The following is a 19,726-nucleotide window of genomic DNA, read 5'->3' as shown; positions in this document are numbered from 1 at the left end:
AGAGACAGAAACAAAGGCAGAAGACTTGTTGGAAGTACCAATTATAGGTAGTGAGTGGGGTACAACTCTGCCTCCAACTCATGCCTCCTACCTTGTCTTGTCACACCACTTATAAACTTCATGAAGGAAGTGGCTACCAGGCACAGAAATGACAAAGGGTTGCATATCCTGGTTGAGAGGCACCAAATGGAGCACACCTGAGGAGACTAGGAGGTGGAATCAATGTGGCTTACCAATCAAATGTTACTGGGAGTCTTGGGTTGTTCACCTCACATCTCAAGCTGGATTCCAGGATATTTTATCTTAAACAAAAAATGGAATAAAGCACAAGGCAGTGGCAAAGTTTATTTGTAAAAGTAACAGTGAAGAGTGAGAGAGACACTGGCTCTGTGGAGTGAGTTTGGGCTGAGTAAAACAGAAAGGGCAAGATAAAGGCACACCCAGAGGATAAAGGGTGGAATACTGTGAGAAAGCCAGAATAGCAAGCTCTCTTTGATGGTAGTGCCCTTTTGTACTGTCTGAATCTCAAGGAAACCCTGAGAACTTATATGTTCCTGAAAGGAACGTATAAGTGTCCTGAGAGGTGCTGTTGGAGTCCCCTGGCTTAGGCTGGTGCCAGGTCTAGGTCATGCTACTGAAAATATGCTCGAGTTTTCACAAGCTGTCCACATGAAGGCCTTTGAGAATGTTCTGTAAATGTGTTCTGGGATCTTGTAATTAACTGGTTATAACTACTTTACCAACCAGATTTCCATGCTCTAATCCCCTATCTCATTTCCCCTGAGAGACACAAATTCCCATAATTCTTTATGGGATGGTGAGGGAGTGGTGGTCTCTGTCTCCTACGGCTTCTTCAACCTGAAAGGGGCTGCAGAAATGACTTACCAGGAATGATGTTGTTCTCTCCAACTACCTTGGGTTGCTTTGCCTCACGGGCTGGGATGAACAAAGATAAACCTGTCAAAATAATGAAAAAAGAATTAGTGATGATTGTGCTGCCTGTCTGACAAGAAAAAGAAACTTCACTATTCCATGTTTTCTGTCTCAGTATTGGAGTCTTGCTTTTTGAAAAGAAATTTCAAGTCTTTCAGAGGCTCACAGGAATAGCTTTCCCCTTTGAGTGATCCTGTTCTACAGATAGTTCAGGTACGAACTGTCTTTATTCTAGAAAGATGAATCCAATTATTTATCTCTATCATTTTTACTACATTGGCTATGGCAAGGGTCCCTGGAAGAATCCTTTCCATTTTAGATTTAATTGGTCTGTGGGTAGCCCCTCTCCCCAGTTTTAACAAGCACTTGGTCTCCCAAATGGACACTGGCAGGACTGCTCCTATGCATTGGATAACCTGTTGTAATTGGTGTGAATCAATGAGATATTGTAAAATTCTAATATTTTCTGGGTCTAATACATCAGAAGCTAGAAATGGCCTTCCTTATAACAACAACTTGAAAGGGCTCAAACTTAGTGTAGTTTTAGACAAATTATGAACCATCATGAGCACTATTAACAGTAGTCAGAGCCAAGACTCAGATGTCTCTTGGAAAAGTTTTGCCAGAGCTCACATTGCAGTCCAGTTGGTTCTACATTCTACAAGATTGAGACCCACTTCTCATGTAGGACTTTTAGTTTATTACTATATCCTTTGAGGAAGCAACAAAATGGTCCCTCAAGAACTGGAAATAAGATTATACCATTGAGGGGTTAGAGGGCTCTCCATCTTGCTTCCCTGTGCTTAGAGTAAGTAGAGAGGAGACAAGCAGGTCTTGTCTCCTTAAATCCACAGGGAAAAAGCTCGGCTCAGCAGACCTGTCCCTGAAAATTTATACATTAGCATTACTACTATAGTGGGCTGTATATCTCACTACATTGCCCTGAGGAATACATGATGAAATTTATGTTTATCCACTTGGTATGACAAAAAGCAAGGGTGCACACACGCAAAAGTGGCAAAATAGGATTTGGATCCACTTTTATGCTCCGTATACCTGGTTTTATGTAAGTTTACCTGAGCATCACGGAGTTCAACAGACCAACAGCATTTCAAGGATTTGTTAAAAAAATGTTTTCTTTTGATTTTTCTAGTAGAAGTAGCCCAATTCAGTATGATACATGAAAAACCAAATGTGCAACTTTTTGAGGAGGTCAAAAGTAACTCATCAGATTATTCCTGCACGGATGATGAAAACAATCCATTTTAGTAAAATATACACTTTCATAACAATAGAGTACTGTGGGTGGTGATGATGATAATGATGCTGACTTTGATGCTGGACATGTGAGCCAAAGTTTCTGTGACAGTGAATTGGAGCAAGAATTGACTAATACAGTCACAGGAATAGCAGACCTCCTTGATTCAGATGACAAAGAGAATAGTAATGTAGGCACATATTTGACTAGCCAAAATACTGCAAAATGGCCATACAACCAAATGAATGAACCAAAGTTGGAACCAGATCCAAAAATATAGTGAGGGTCATGGCCAGGATGAAATGCATTGGACAGAATTCTAGCACTATGATTCACTGTTGGAAATTTTCACAGATGAAATACTACAATTTGTTGTGAAATACACAGATGCTGAAGTGCAAGTAAAATGTTTTGTATGCACCAATAGCCATATTTAAAATGTATTTATTGTAACACAGTAGCTGAACTGAAAGCATTTATAGATCTTCTATACTTACCACAGATTTCTCATGATAATTGTAGGAATATAAAAGGCATATGGAAAAATAATAGGTCAAAGATAGCATAAAATTTATGCTCCTATAGATGAAGACTTATTATGCTTTCAATTTAGATATTTATTCTACATCCCAATCACCAAGTCTTTATTTTTATAGTAATAAACCAAATGATATTGTGAATAGATTTGTTGCTCCCATCATTCAAACTAATCAGGATGTAGCATTAGGCAATTGGCTTACTGTTTTCCAATTGCTGTCATACTTAGTAACAGAGCTTAAGTTGACCAGCACAAGAACTGTACAGGAACAAAGCAGAAATTCCATAGGAAATGCTGCAATTTCAAAACAGAAAATTGTACGTTGCAAACTTTGGATTTCAGAAAGATAACACATTGACCTCATATAGGGCAAGAAAACAAAATGGTTATGCTGATGTCAAGATTTTACCATGATGGAAATATTGATAGTGAAACATTGACAAAACAGAAGCCTGAGATTGAAACTTTCAACAACAAAACCAGAGGCAGTGTAGATGTTTTTGATGAGTTATGAAGCAACATGATGTCACTTGAAACAAAAAGCCCTGACCAATACTTGTGTTCTATTTCATCCTAAAATGCATGCCATGAACAGTTTGATAGTTTACATAGAAAATAACAAGTGCAAAATATCATGGATATATTTTCTTAGAAGATTGAGACTGGAGAGTATAAAGATCATTTACTACAGAGTAAAACAAAATGTTTCTGCCCAAAGAACTATGAAAAAAGTTGCAGAGTGCATTAGTGAGCTGACAGGTGAATAGGCAAGTACAGCATTATAAAATGTGCTAGCACAACAGGAAAATGAAAATGTGAATTGAGCCTTACAATAAAGTACAGAAAAATCAAAACATACGTACTATCAGTGTAATCAATTCTTGTGTATGGAATATGCAGTTGTCATATATGAAGACTGCCTAGGGTATGACAGGTGCAGCAAAGCTTATTTTGTAGTAGTGTTCCATTGGTATTTTCATTATAGTTCATCTAGCAATTTATGATGTCATCTTTTTGATTTTGCAAAGAAATACACAGCTGATATGAAAATGTTGATGTCTATTCTAAGTACACATTATATAGTTGATATTATATTTTATTCACATCTTATTTCTCTGCTAAATGTATATTGTACAATATAGTAGAAAGCTCCTGACAAGACAGGAAGAAGAGAGGTGACAAGACTTCCACATAAGAAAAGAAAGCTAAGGATACATGTGGGTCAGTATAACTGAGATGTGTGCAAGTAACAAGCAGCTATCATGTGTGAAGATTGCCTTGGGTATGCCATTTACAGCAAAGCTTATTTTTATGGTAAGGCTCTATTGGTATTTTCATTGTAGTTCATATAGGAATTTATTTCTGATGTTATCTTTTAGGATTTGTAAGGAAATACACAATACATATTAAGAATTTAATAATTTATTGATACTTTATGTTCCTGTTAACTACACATTGTATAATATAATCAAGAACTTTCTGACAAAACAGAAAGACCATGAAGATACCAACCATGTCCTACAAAAAACCCCAGAAAACAAAACATATGTGCTATTAGGGAAAGCAATGCATGTATAAGGAATGTGGGGTTGTCTTGTGTGCAGACTGCCTTAGATATGATCATTGAAGTATCTTTTTGTGTATGGAGTGCCATTGATACTTTTATTGTAGTTCACATAGGAATTTATTTCTGATGTTCTCTTTTGAACACCAAAAACCAGTTTATCTTGAAAATTTTGATGCTTTTTTATAAACAATAAATATTAAAAACTCAAAGCTGTATTTTTGTGATTTTTTTCCTGTTAAGTATTCAAAGTTTAATACAATAAAATTAAAATTACTAACTCAGCAATACAAATATTCTAAAGAATAAATGGGCATTTGACAAACCCACATTTATTTTCCATGACAAAATTAATCTTATACTCCAAAGTCTAGGATAGCACCTCATGAAAGAGGAGGATCTAAGAGTTCCACAAAGCATCACTTGGGGAGTCTCAAACACAGATTAGACAGACATTTCTGTTTGAGTGTTTCCTTATAACAGAGAGTTACATCTAGATGCTATGTTTTGGCTTGAAAGTTGTTTCCACAACAATTTCTCTTCCCAAGTGGTATATAGGATGAAACAAAATTTAAACTCCTGATGAGTAGGTACCATGAAGCTTTATAAAGTTTTATAAAGTATTTTTTAAAATACTATCTTGTGCATAATTATAAACATTTCATGAAAGGAAAGTCATATTAACACTCTATGCTTATTTTTGGAAGGAAAACTTAGGGGTTTTGTGTTATTGTTGTTGTAGTGGTGCTACAAAAGGAACCCAGGGTTTCATGTATGCAAAGCACATAGTCTACCACATGTCATCTCTTGACCCTATTGTTTTAAATATTTCCAAAGAATCCTATCTTGAGAACATATTTCAATAGCTTCTTACTATCGAGAAGTGTCCCCTCCACTAACAAAAAAGAAAACTAAAGTGAAATGCAAAAAAATTCACTCAGTTATTTGGTACAGAATATGATTTTTACCACTTAATTCCAGAATACAGTTCTGTCAAAATATTTGCTAGTAAATTCTGAGTTCCTCCTAGCTGCCTGTATGTATTGCTTCTGGAAAACTAATCAGTTCCACTCACCCAATGATTTAAACTAACATATTAAGTGATATGAACAGCTGCATTCATTGACCACAGCAAGAACAGCTTTCAGGAAACCAAGCTATAGTGGGACACTACATTTAGCAAGCTCCCTCAGTGCAAGAGAATGCTACAGGGAACTTCTCATTAACAAGGAAAATGCTTGTGAATGCTTTATAATAATATTTATAAAGTACATATTTTGAAGTAAGTTCAACAATTTTGTGACCATTTTTACTCTAGGAGTTTAAACTCATTTTCTTTTGAAATTTTCTGTGTGATAAATGATTGTTAATACCTCATCAAACACTCAATAGAGGCATCTCAAAGGAATGACAGCCCCCTATAAATCACAGACCATATCATGGGGGCCTGAGCTCAATGAGACAATAATCGTGGCTCACTTATCTTCCATGTTGTTTTCTCACTGAACCTATCCCATTTTGCCTTAAACTTCTGACCTGAATGTAGAACTATGAATTTCAAATAATGAAAATGGGGCAGAGTGTTAAATGCAGTGGTCAGCTCTACACATAGCACACACAAACCCTGGATTCCATCCCCAGTACCACCAAAACACAAAATGGTCAAATGGGAAGAGAAAAGCAGGGCTGGTACAGGCCACAAACCAAAGGTGGGGGAGTACGTGCCTAGCACATGTGAGGTCCTGGGTTCCAGGCACAAAAGAAAGCTAAAAGAGGAACACAAACTGTGACATCTGACAAGGGTCCATTGGCAAATGCACACTACTATCAGCTAGAAAAACAGAGTAAGGGAGAGGAAACTGACATTCGTGGCAGGGCTCTGGTGAAGTCTCAGCTGCCCCTATCTGTTGGAGATCACTATGACGTGGTTCTGAGCAGGATTTAAATTTTACTAATTGGCTTTCTATGTTTATCTGTGAGTCTGTCCTAGGCCTAGGCCCTTTGCCTGATGATGGGAGCTGATTCATAGTAAGTGAACCTCTATGAATCACTGGTCTTGGCTGAGGCCAGAGATACCTCAAAGGCCACAGCTGCAGACATTCTGGCTCCAAACCCAGTTAACTAGAGACCACAACTGCAAAAATTACTCCTACAGTCTCACTTCTACCATGTCTTTATGATAAGACAGTGCTACAGAATTGACTTGATTCATGACTTGGAGACGTCCTTGAAGTGACTCCCAAGGTCCTACTCATTACCTGCATTTTCCTCAGTCTCTCTACCCTTTGTCCTTGGTCCTAATGTAAGTAGACTGATCCAGAAAATCTTTTGTCTTTTTTTAAAATTTTACTTTGAAAGTAGTAAAAATGCAACAGCACAAGACAGAACAAAACCAATCGAGACAATGCAGTGAAATTCGTGCAGGATTTCACGGTAGGATACTGGAATAGTAGTAATAGGTACTATGGTATATCTCTTTAACTTCACAATAGTTCTCTAGTCAATTAGGTATAGAAAAATCAAACCAAAAATAGAACATTATAAAACCAATTGAGAATACTGAATAGAGCAAAAGAAACATCACAAAACAAAACAGTGAAAACAACCTTTGCCTTTAAACGAAGATAGAAGGAAATCCCCCATATTTGCTATACTACATATGGTCATCTTCTCAAGAGATACTGAGACATCTATCCCCAGTTACTATGGGGAAGGGTGAGAAGGGTGCCTGATTTTCAGCCCGCATGGCAGTAGGCTCACAAGTAATGGTACTCCTCCAGGCCCATGTTGCAGGTGCTTACCATGACCATGTCTGGGTCTCGGGAGTGCTGCTTCTTCTCCTGGCTCTCTCCACAATGCTTACCAACAGGGCAGGTGAATAAGCTTCCTGATTCCCACCATGGCTGGATCTCTGGAGTTCTGCTTCTCCTCCTGGCCCTCGCCACAGGCTGAGAATCTTTTGTCTTAACCCTGAAAGTCTTGAGCTTAATTAAAGGAAATCAGAAAAGAAGGAGAAATTTCTGAAGAAGAATTTAAACATAACTTGATACACTAGAATACATGAATACATGAAACAGATCCAATGAGAGTACTAGGAAACTAAAAACTCCATTGAACACTGGCAAAATGCCTTGACAGAAACTAAAGTTAGCCTTTTTTTTTTTTTTCATCTTTTTCCTTTTTATCGGTACCGGGCATCGAACTTCACGACTGCCTGCTTGTAAGGCAGGCACTTATGCCGCTGAGCTAAATCCCCAGCCCCTAAAGTTAGCCTTTTGAAACTTAAGAGAGATTTATGATATATGATTGTGAAAGAAAAGACCTCTTAAAAATTACGAGGAACCAGAAAGAAACAATTCAAAAGATGACAAAAGGATACATAACTTAAGAATAAAGCATGTGAGTGAGGAAGCAGGAGCAACCAAAAATGAAATACAAAGAATATTCACAGATACATTAAAGGAAAATTTCCCATTTATAGGGAAAAGAAATAATATCCAGATAAAAGAGGCATACAGAATACCAGCTACCTACAAACAAAACAGATCTACACCCAGACATATAATTATCAATATTCCAGAAATCCACCAAAAGAACAGAATATTAAAAGCAGCCAGGGAAATGAAGCAGATTACCTACAATGGAAAAATTATCAAAATAATAACAGACTTATCAACACAAACTCTTAAATTGAGAAGGGAATGGGCAGAAATATTCCAAGTCCTGAAAGAAAATAATCTGCAACCAAGACTCATATACCCATCAAAATTCTCTCTCAAAATTAATGGAGAAATAAGATGCTTCCAAGACAAGGAGGAACTGTGGGAGTTCGTGGCCACCAACCCAACCCTACAGAGAGTACTGAAGGACATTCCAGAGAAAGAGAGGGAGGAATATCAGGATTCCAGCAACAGTGGCAGAGAGGCCTCAATGAACGGGGCAGATAGTGGAATGAGGGAGTAAGGTGGACAAATCATAGCAGTAAAGTAGAGTAGCAGACATGAGGCAGTAAGCTATACTCTTTAGTATAGATAGCTTTGATACACTATAAAAAAGGCAGAGGTCATTGTTAATAGTGTATCAGGATTTAAAATACACAGTAGTCTTATCACCCTGTTTAGTTTGAATTTAATTTGTTCTGGTCTGTTCACTCATATCAGATTTGAGGGCACAGACATCTGACCCAAAAATAGCAGGTTATACCATGGTAACCATCCTTAATTTCCTATTAACTTAAACTGAAACCCTGTATTACTTACATTGTCTTACTATGACTGATCTTATTTGAATCCAATTCATTAGACCACAGTTTTGCCTTGGCTGATTTTATTTGAATCTGGTATGCTTGATAGTATCAACCCTAAAAGTAGAGGCAACTACTCTGAAGATGACAAGATGTAAAAGACATCCATACTGATATTGATTATTAACAGCTCTCAAGTCCTACAATGTTTTCAAAGTTGTGTTTTTATAAAAATAGCTGTGTAATACTACGCTTAACTATATTAAGCCCAATGATATGGGCAAGTCTATTGAAAATAACAAGAGAAAGCATAGTAACTCTGGTAGATCACCTAATATTGTAGTCTTATGTGTCTTTTTCATTGCATGTTTTTCTAGGAATTTGTTTTGCTGTCTTGTTATGATTTGTTTTTCCCTATAATACAGAGAGGATAGATATTCATGTAGAAATTCACACATGAGAAGATTTTTTTAAAAAACTATTGATGGGAACAGATTACATAATGCAAGATGTAATGAACAGATACTCTGAAGAAGAAAACACACTAAGAAACCCAATGCTAATTCTGGAGTATTATGATATAAAATCTAGCAATACTATTATTCACTGATCAGAGTGATATTAGTGTAGTCTCTTAAATTCAATTTCAGCATATGTAAAGATAAGGACAGCTACTATGAAGAGAATGAGAGACAATATGGTAGTTATTATTGTCTTCCCCAATGTCATATCTTGAAAACTTAAAAAGCCTTCATCATCCTATAATGATTTGATTAGTTCTATAATATGCGGTATGTATTTAATGTGCATGAAGATGGGGACAGCTATTTGGAAGAAACAAGACAATTAGATAAACAGTGAAGATCTACAGGGGACTTGCTTTGAAATCTGTATTTCTTTAAATTGTTTTTTTTAACTGCTTTGTTCTGTTTTGATATGTTTAATCTTAACATCTTTAAGATAAAAAACAAATGTGTAGGACTGATAACCATATTACTAAGTTTTTGTTAGGTCATTGAGCAGAACTGTTGGCAGTGTCACTATTTGAATGTCACTTTACATACTTTAGTTTTGTAACCTGAACAGCTATTTCTAAGATGACAATATGTTACTTATCAACTGGTGATTTCTTACCATTTATTTTTCTGTAATTCTGTATTATTTCTACCCTTTTTTATCTCCATGTATTTATTTTGTTTATTTCTCTTTAAATAAAGAAAAAGAATCTCAGTACATTTAGGCATATAAAAATATCTAATAAATTCTGGAAGAATTAATTTTTCCCAGTTTGGTGGTGTTAGTTCAAAAATCACCAGGCATAGTGGCATATATGTCTAGTCTCTGCCATCCAGGAGACTGAAATTGGAGGACCTCTTGAGCCCAGATGTCCAAGGCCAGGCAACAGAGTAAGGCTCCACCTCCTCATAATAAGTTGCCACTGTGGGTCACACACAATTACCCAGCCCTTCCTAAGTCACTTTCAGTGGAGTAATGTTTGCACACAGTGTTGTGGGCACTTGTGCTTTGCAGTACGTTTCCCTGATCTGTACAGCTAGCTCAGACTGATGTCTCCAACCTTCATCTCCCTGAGTCCAAAAACATTTAATCTAAACTCCTTGAAGAGGTATGAAAGGCTACTTTCTCAGCCTTATTTCACACGATTCCTTCTCAAAACTTTCAACGTTAATACCCTAATATATCTTGCACTATATTTTTTCACTTTACATTTTTACTAATACACATTCATGGTCTATAACACATTCCTTGTGGGGAGTCAGTACATGTACATAAGACATCCCAATGCTTTTTCCATCCCCTTTGTCCCCCTTGCTTGTCCTTCCCTCCATCCCTTCTTCCTCTTCCCATTTGAAAAAGATCTCCTTTCTTCCTATTATCTATCTTTTACTTTGTTCTTTACCTTTAGGGTTTTTCATAAGAAAAACCATGAAATATTAAAGCTTGTGTGTCTGCTTTATTTCACTTAACATCACAACCTAAAACTGTAGAATGCTTCATGAATTTGAAGTCATCTTTGTACAAGGTCCATGCTAATCTTTTCTGTAGCACCTGATTTAATTTACATAATGCCAGTGTAGGCACTCTTGTATTATACCTCCCCACCTAATTTTCTTACAAATCTTTCCAGGAAACCTAGCCAATCTCGTGAGTTCTCAGGTTTCTTATTATCCAACATTCTACACCTGTAAGAACATTTCTCTAAGGGCAGTCTAAAAGCCGGCAGCAGATCCTGGGCAGAATTTTAGCGGGGAACAGAAACTACTTTTAATCAGCACCACAAGAGATTTTGATTATCACTGAAGTTCAAGAATCATTCTTTTTAAGGGATATAACCACAGGCATGTTCAAGTGTGTAGGATGGAAAACCATATAACTGAGCTTTTGTTGGATCATTGAATGGAACTGTCTCCAATTTCACTGTGTGAGTGTTCACTTTATATGCTTTAATTTAGTGATATGGGCAACTGTTTCTGGGAAGATAATATGTAACCTATTAACTGGTGATTCTGTACTGTCTATTTTTTTCTAGAAATACTGTATTATTTGTACCCTAAAAAAAAAAGAATCATTGTTTTATGCACAATGTACATACCATGTTGCTCCTGGATTGATGTGTTTTGAAATTTTACTGTAGTTTTTCTTTTCTTTTCTTCTTCTTTTTTCATCCTTGAAATCAAATGGATTTAGAAAAAACAAAACAAAACAAAAATTTTTTTAAAAATCATTGTATAGGTAAGACTTAAATCATAGTCCATACTAATTATTCTCAATTTTGGCTATAATTAGATCCACTGCAGACTCTCCAGACTTCCAGTGCCCAGGCCTCATTCTCAAGCAAGTAGAATTAAGTCACTCAACCATTTCTTTAAAGGTATCAGTAAATTTTAAGCTTCCCAAGTAAAGCCCATATGGTGGCACATCCCCATAATTCCAGCTAAGGCAGAAGGATCATGAATTCAAGACTAGATTGGGCAACTTAGTGAGATCCTGTCAAAAAAGAAAAAAGAAAAATGTCTGTGTTCAGTCACAGGACACTACCTCCCTCCCAAAAAATTTCCCAAGTGATTAAAATGCATAGTGATAAGCACCACTATATCATAATATCCATCAATCTTAAATTCTACCCATTCTTATTTGAGATCTTATGTTTTCATATCATTGTTAATTCATCCCAATTTTACTCTCCATGTAGTACTTACATTCTATCCAAGCTTATGTACTGTTTCTATTGTATAAATTTGTTAACCATAACTTATAGCAAATAGGATTAAGTAAATGAGATTACCTGTTCTGTGATTAGAAGCAGCTCACCCCAACATCTACCCCAGTTCTTAGTAAAGAAAAAAATGCAATATAATTTTTGTTGCTATCTTAGTTACCCCACCAACTGCTGTTTTTCTTGTTCTATTCCACTACCAAAGCCCCACTCTGCACTTACTTCAACTAATTCCTATACTATCTACCAATGCTAAAACTATGCCCAGTTTAGAAGAACATATTAATTAGTTGCATAGTCAGATTTTTTTTTGAGAGAGAGTCTTGTTATTTAGTTTAGGCTGATCCTGAACTCACTATGCAGCCCTAGTTGGCCTTGAACCCATGGAAATCTTCCTACCTCAGGTGTGTGCTACTATGTCTTCCTTGATTTATGGAAATTTTAAATGAAATGAATTTTTAATGGTGGAGGATCTGATTGTTTCTCATCAGGACATGAGTATAAAAAAGATAAAGAGAACGAACAAGACAAGACACTGCAGCTCTACTGATTGAGAAAAACAAAGCAAGTGGCTACTCAGATTTTCAACTCATTCAACTTTTGCTCTATTATGGCCTTTTTTAAATCAGTTTTTTATTAGTGCATCTTAAAATACAGAACATGAGCTTCACTGAGGCATTTTCATACATGCACATACATGTTCATAGTTTAGAAGTACCTGAACATACTTTAATCATATCCTGCTGCCCACTCTCCCTCTGCCTCCCCGCTGATTTCCTTTCTCTTCTCTAATTGTCTTCCTGAGTACCCACTAATCAGCAATGTTCATTACTGGGGAACGCTAAGCAGCCTAGATATTCAGAAAGCGCAGATTTCCCGATTCATATGGGCTTCAGGCTTTTACAGTTTATGAAGATAAATTAAGAGTCTGAGACAACGGCTAACTCTTTAACAAAAGTATTCATTCCACTGATGAAAGAACACTGCTTCTCCTACAAGGAGGGAAGAAAAATAAATCCAAATATCAAGTTTTGAATCAGAGAGGAACCACTGATTTAATGCTGCAGGCTCCTGTGGTTTGGATCCAACACTGTGGCCACACCCACCTGAAAAAGGACCAGAGAGGCCACATACAAAAATTTTCACAGAACACAACTTGTGTTCAGTAAAAGTAATTACTATTTTTTTAATTTTATTTAAGAGGAAAAAGAGAAAAACACAAAACAAAACAAAGCGGTGTAAGGGTACACGTAATACAGAACTACAAAAAAAAACAGTAAGAAATCACTTGATAATAGATTACATATTATCATCTTAGAAATAGTTGCTCAAATCACAGTATCAAAGAATACAAAGTGGACATTCAAACAGAGAGACTGCAAACAGCTGTGTTCAATGATCCAAAAACATTAATACCTAGTCAGCTATTTAACACCCCTAAACACACTTGCTGTTATATCCGTTAGAGCTCTTTTTTTTCCCCTCTCTTTTTTACAACAAAATTTACACGTTTTGGATTTTATTACTCCTTAGTTCTTATTACATTTGGGGGGGGAGAGAATAAAGTCAAATATGGCAAAACAAAGCTGTCAGTCAAAACCAAGGATAGACATAGCACATGATGTAGAACAGAGTACAAGGTTATCAACAATGGTTATCAACAATGGTTATCAACGTTGTCTCTTGTTTCCTTAAAAAGAATTGTCTATCTCATTAGATATTATAAAGTTGGACAAAACAGTAGAGAACAAGACCAATAAAACTTAGGCATTGTAAACATTACAGGATTTCCAAAGGAGACAATAGTCAAACCAGAATGGGCATCTTAGTGAATCTTATTGCCTTCAAAGTAGTTGCCTATACCCTCAAACTTGATACTATCATACAGAGTGGAACAGAGTCTAATCAGTCAAAACAAGATCATGGGAGTATTACAGGACTTCAAAACAAGTTAATAGGAAATCAAAAAGAGTTACTATTATATATCCTAATTCTTTTTAATTTTCCCCTTAATTAAAACAAACATAAGAAATAACTAAATAATTTTTTTAAAGAATAAGGGAGAGATTGAGATAAAACAGGACATAACAATATAACAATACAGGTCAAAGCATGACTGTTTCAGCAACCTAGTGCTTCACCACCAAATAACCCGACTTAATAGTAGTTACCATAGTGTCTGTCTTTTTCCTTGAAATGTTTGGATAAAACTTCATATACTATAGCTTCAAATATTTCCATATCAAGAAGCCTAGAATAAAGCCTTTCTAATTAATAAGTGAAAACTGCATAAGGCTTCAAAGCCACATAATGGGAAAAAGCCTTCAATAAGGTCCAACATTTATTCATAATAAGAACTTTACAGAAAATTGGAATAGATGGTCTTTACCTCAATATAATAAAGGTCATATATGACAAACCAACAGCCAGCATCATACTAAATGGCCAAAAATTGAAAGCCTTTACTTTAAAATCAGGCACAAGACAAGGATGTCCTTTATCACCACTCCTATTTAATATAGTACTGGAAGTACTAGCCAGAGCAATTAGGCAAGAAAGAGAAATAAAAGGGGTAAAGACAGGAAAAGAAGAAGTTAAGTTATCATTGTTTGCAGATGACATGATACTCTACATAGAAGACCCCCTAAACTCCATTGAAAGACTCTTAGATACAATAAATAAATTCAGTAATGTGGCTGGATACAAAATCAATACTCAGAAATCAATAACATTCCTATACACAAACAACAAAATCACAGAGAGGGAAATAAGAGAAACTGGACTATTCACATTAGCAAGCAAAAAAATGAAATATTTAGGAATTACTCTTACGAAAGAAGTAAAAGACTTATACAGTGAAAACTATAATACACTGAAAAAGGAAACTGAGGATGATCTCAGAAAATGGAAAGACATCCCTTGCTCATGGATAGGAAAAACAAACATTGTGAAGATGGCCATTCTCCCAAAACTGTTATACAGATTCAATGCAATCCCAATAGAAAAGTAATTACTATTAAAAAGGGGAAATCCCTAGAGAAGATTTAGTCATCTCACAGGTAAGTCCAAGACACCATAAAGAGACTAACCCTAATTTATAAGATAAACTGCCTCCCAAAAGTAATTGCAGTGCTCTTTTCTAGTCCTCAATGGAGTGGTTCTAACTTCACTCACATGGCAATGCACATGAGTTCCAAGCCTGGTAGGAGCTCCCCTGTCTCATCCATGGAAAGCCCAAACAGCATCCAAGAACAGCAGGGCTTTCCTAGCACTCCCAGAGGTAACTGTGACTGTCCCCTTTAATCAGGACATAAAGAACTCAGGCAAAAATGAGACATTCTTTTCTTCAGCCACTGTGTGCTAATATACTGGTCCTCAATCAAGTCAGCAAGTTGAAATATTTTCTTCCATTTTTAAAAATTATTTATCATAAAAGTGATGGGGACTTCTCAGGGAGACTTTGGGGAAGTTGTCTTAAAAGGAACCCAGTCTGAAAGTAGAAATAAGACATGAATTAGGAGCGGAGTTCAAACACAAGGACCAATGGGATGGGTCAAAGTTAGAGAAAAGCTGAAATCCATACTGAAGAATCTGGGATGTCTCTGACAGAGTGAATACCTTGAAGGCAGGTATGCAGGTATGAACCAACACACCTATATGTTATAGGACTACCCCACACCTGACACACTTCCTCATGCAACTGAAAAATAAGATGAACTAAGCCATTTGTAAAGGGTAGCATATATAAATGTGAGATGTTCAAGCCTAAGGTTGTGAATTCAATCCTGGTACAAAAAAAAAATGTGAGAGGTAGATTGCTTATCATCCTCCCAAAACAGAAAAGGAATCACAAGTTGAGCTGCAAGAGCATGGACCATGAAATCAGTTAGACCTGAGCAGCCCCCAGAAGAGCCACTAACCACATGGGCCAGTGAGCACCCAGTCATGTGCCTGGTCTGAATGGTGATGTACTGTCAACATAAAATACACAATGGAGTTAAGAAATTACAGTTGGAAAAATAATAAAAATAGTTAATAATTTTTATATTGATTTTATGTTGAAACAGCAGTATTTTGGATATAATAGATGCAGTAAAATGTAATTTAAACTAATTTCACTTTCCTTTTAGTTTTCAGTGAGACTCCTAGAAAACTTTAAATTACACGTGTGGCTTGCATTATAGTTTTAATATACAGCACTGAGCTAAACTTTGATTCATGAATGTGCTCTGCCAGGTATCTACTCTGGACAAGTTGTTTCATCTCTGAGCGTCACCTTTTATATAAGTAAAGTGGAGATAACTGCTCTGAAAAGAAGATAATGTAGAGTTCTCTGCACAACACCAGTATTGGGAAGCTTAACAAACTGACCACTCAGTCAACTAATAGTACCTACTGTGTGCTAGACATTGTAAAACAAACAAGAAGCCCTGCATCCACAAAACTTACATTCTGATAAAAACAGACAATACAATGAGGTACATGAAAATACACCACATATTCAATGACACATGCTAAATTATACAGGAAGCAGGTTAGGGGGAGAAAGAATAGGTAAGGAGGACAAAATTTACAGAGGTCTCTCTGAACAAAATGCTCAAGTGTGGGGTGGGCCATTAGTATTTTGACATGATTAGCATCAAAATGGTCACAAGGGGGAAAACTGTGATCATTATGCACTGTAAACAGAAAAAATTTTTATAAAAGAGCAAAAATAAAACTAATCATAGAACACTTTTCAGCAGCTCTCCCAAGGAAGACAAGCATCTCAGTGTTTTCAAAGAGTCCTCTTTTTTAATAAAATGATACTGATAGTGTTATAGCCAGCATCCTCCCCTGTTTACTAACAGATGGAATCTGTTCCTGCAATTTTCTAGGAGAAATTAAATAGAAAGGCACACCATGAACACAGAACATCCAGATTTAATTTATACCAGACTCCCTTATGCAAGAGGAAATATTTTAAAGAGTAAAAATAGGGGGCCAAGATTTAGCTTAGCAGCACAAGCATCTGCATGACAAGTGTAAGGTTGTAAATTCAATCCCTGGTGCTAACAAAAAATAAAATAAAAGTAAATATAGGGCTGGGGATGTAGCTCAGCAGTACAAGTGCCTGCCTGGTAAGCACAAGGTCATGAGTCAAATTTGTCAGTATTAAAAAAAGTAAAAATAAACTTAGTAACTAAAAATCTTAATAACAACATGAGATGAGTACTTCTAATGTTAACTTTGATTTTTCTAAAATAAGCTTCCTTTTTTATAATCACTGGGAATTTTTCAAAGCTGGGATTTTGAAAAGATGTATAATACTTCTAGGATTTTGTTCATTATTAATCTAACAAAATAATGCACAACTATATACAAAGATTACTACTTTGATCCATCCTTTTCCCTTCATTTTTCTTTATTTGAAACAAATTTAACAGCCTCTATCTAGATGTCCCCCAAAGTCTCATGCACACATAGGTGAGCTTTTTGGAGGGGTCTCGATCTAGAGTGTGTGAACACAGATTAATGTTATGTGCTAACTAAATAAGTACACTCACCAGTTTAGCACAGTTCTGATGTAGATAATGGGAAGCTCCACCTGAGTAGGCACCAACCACTAGGTTTATACCTTGGATGGAATAAAAGTAAAAGGGAGTCTTAATTGCTGCTGCTTCATTGCTTTCTGCCTGCCCTGCCATGAACTATTTCCTCTATGCCACACCACCTTGTCTTGGAGCCAGCCAACTATGGACTGAAACTTCTACAAGGCCCTGAGTCATGGGATCTGGAACATGAGTCATGTAAGGGGCAAAGTTTATAGGGACATGGAGTTGTCATTAGTATTAGTGCTTAGCAGAAGTCTCAAAGCCCCAAATCGTGAAATTATGCCATAACATTTTTATTTTGTTTCCCTGCTTTAACTTCAGATTAAGCAAAAAGAGGGAGAACTCTCCTGCATATGAATTATTAAATTGTTCAATCTCAATAATTTCTAATTCCTATCCTGATGTAAATTTGTAATGTGCATGAATTCAGTAAACATTCTGAAAACAATTTTAAAAGGAAAAAAACCCTTTGAAATATTATTTCCTCATTCACTTATTAATATAACAAAAATAAGAAAATTGACCTCTGTATGAACTCAATGCAACAAATGAACTTCATGAATCAATGCACTGGATGGTCAGAAGTGGGCACAGGTGACATATTTTCACAAAGACAGAGTGAGAGGTCCCGGCATTCCTTGCTGCTCCACAGCTCATGTTGGGTAGCCTGACTTTTCATTCCAGCTTTCCATGTTCTAAGATCTGCTGAATTCAGTATCTGTTGAGTAGACTCTGAAATGTTTTAAAATATGCATATTTATTATCAGTATCTCTACTGATATTGTCTATGACTATGCCAAATAACTTTAGAAAAAATGCTTAATTTACAGATGACAGATTCCTCACAGAAGAACCAGGAGAAATTCATTTCAAAGCAAATGTAAAGCAAAGCTTCTTTCAAACTGAGAAACTCAGCTGCTGCTGGTGTGAGTCCTGCCTGTCATCCCGAGCCCTGGGAGACTTTAAGATCATCACTCCCAGTGCTGAAGGACCCACCCAGATCCAAGCCTGCCCAGGCCATGCCCAGTGACATTCTTTGAAACAGGGAAACTCAGTTGGAGGCTAAGGTGAGTCTTGCATGCCATCCAGAGACCCCATAGACTTTCATCACTCCCAGTACTCAAGGACTGAAGTACTCAGTACTCCAAGTACTCAAGGACTCCAAGGACTCCAAGGACTCCAAGGACTCAAGGACTCAAGTACCCATGTACTCAAGGACTCAAGGACCCAGTACTCAGGGACTCAAGTACTCAGCTCTAAGCCACACTAGACTAGCCTTGGAAGGTTTTGCAAACCAAATACATTACACCCAGTGACCTTCTTCAATCAGGGGAGTTTGGAGCAGGTAAAGTGAGTTCTAGGGCATTGGTCTTTCCCCAGGGAGAGTTTTAGCCCACCATACACATTGGATAGGTGCCTTCTCAGCTACGTGGAACAATAAAGGTGTCACAGAAGGGCCTGAGGGCCTGACTGGACCATGCTCAGCAACCTCCTTTCAAGACCAGGAGCTAAGGGCATACAAGACAATTTCCAACATACCCAGGGGAAGCCTTGGAACAATACTTGAAACATAGAAATATAGGAAAATGAAAAAACAAAAGACCAAAATGCAATCTCAAACCCCCAGCCCATCCCAAGAAAGCCAAGAGCCATGTACAGAGAAAAAAAATGCATGCCATACACCTGAAACAACTGTACTAATAGCAACTGAAATAAAGAAGCAGCTCCAGGAAACTTTAAAGGAATTCAAACTAGAAATAATCTCCCAGGTAAAAGAAAAAATGGTAAAAGTAATGAAACAGATGCTGAACATATCTAAAGAAGACACAGTTTAAAAATTAGAGGAACAAAACAAAAACATAGAATCCCTAGATGAACAATATAAGATACAAACAGAATACATGAAGCAGATTCAAAGAGATATACAGAAAATCAAAAATTCCATTGAAAGTTGTCCCAACTGCCTCAATGAAAGTGAAGATAGAATTTCAGATCTTGAAGACAAGATTGCAGCTAGTGAACAGGAAAGCAAAGATCTTTTAAAATAACAAGGAATCAGGAAATAGCAATTCAACAGCTGCGAACTGATGCAAAGATAAACAACATAAGACTGCCAAGGATAAATAAAAAAGAAGGATACAACACAAAGGATATCAAGAGGATATTTACAGAAGGAATAGCTGAAAATTTCCTGAACATGAGAATGGAAACTGACATCAGGATCAATGAACATATAGAACACCACATAGTCATAACCAAAATAAAACTACACCCACACATATAATAATCACTATCCCAGAAATCCAACATAAGCATAGAGTATTAAAAGGTGTTAGAGAGAAAAGACAGATCACATATAAA

General features: G+C 36.5%; 1 long non-coding RNA gene and 1 other non-coding gene across 2 annotated transcripts in view; both read right to left on the bottom strand.

The window, feature by feature from the left end:
* Nucleotides 1-885: 885 nt before the first annotated feature.
* Nucleotides 886-19,726, bottom strand: part of LOC134472850 (uncharacterized) — a 32,874-nt gene continuing 14,033 nt past the window's right edge. Inside the window, exons 2-4 of the long non-coding RNA XR_010042826.1 lie at nucleotides 11,148-11,221; nucleotides 7,095-7,277; nucleotides 886-957 (exon numbers count right to left, since the gene is read on the bottom strand). This is a non-coding gene — a long non-coding RNA (uncharacterized LOC134472850). The remainder of the gene's footprint in view (nucleotides 958-7,094; nucleotides 7,278-11,147; nucleotides 11,222-19,726) is intronic.
* On the bottom strand, nucleotides 10,533-10,637 carry LOC111755278 (U6 spliceosomal RNA). Its single transcript, XR_002789848.2, has one exon. It is a non-coding gene; the product is annotated as a U6 spliceosomal RNA (small nuclear RNA).

This window comes from Cavia porcellus, unplaced genomic scaffold (genome assembly GCF_034190915.1).
Source record: "Cavia porcellus strain 051 isolate PalLab524CR breed Dunkin Hartley unplaced genomic scaffold, mCavPor4.1 scaffold_25, whole genome shotgun sequence".
Lineage (NCBI taxonomy): Eukaryota > Metazoa > Chordata > Mammalia > Rodentia > Caviidae > Cavia > Cavia porcellus.
This window is presented reverse-complemented; position numbering and strand designations above follow the sequence as displayed.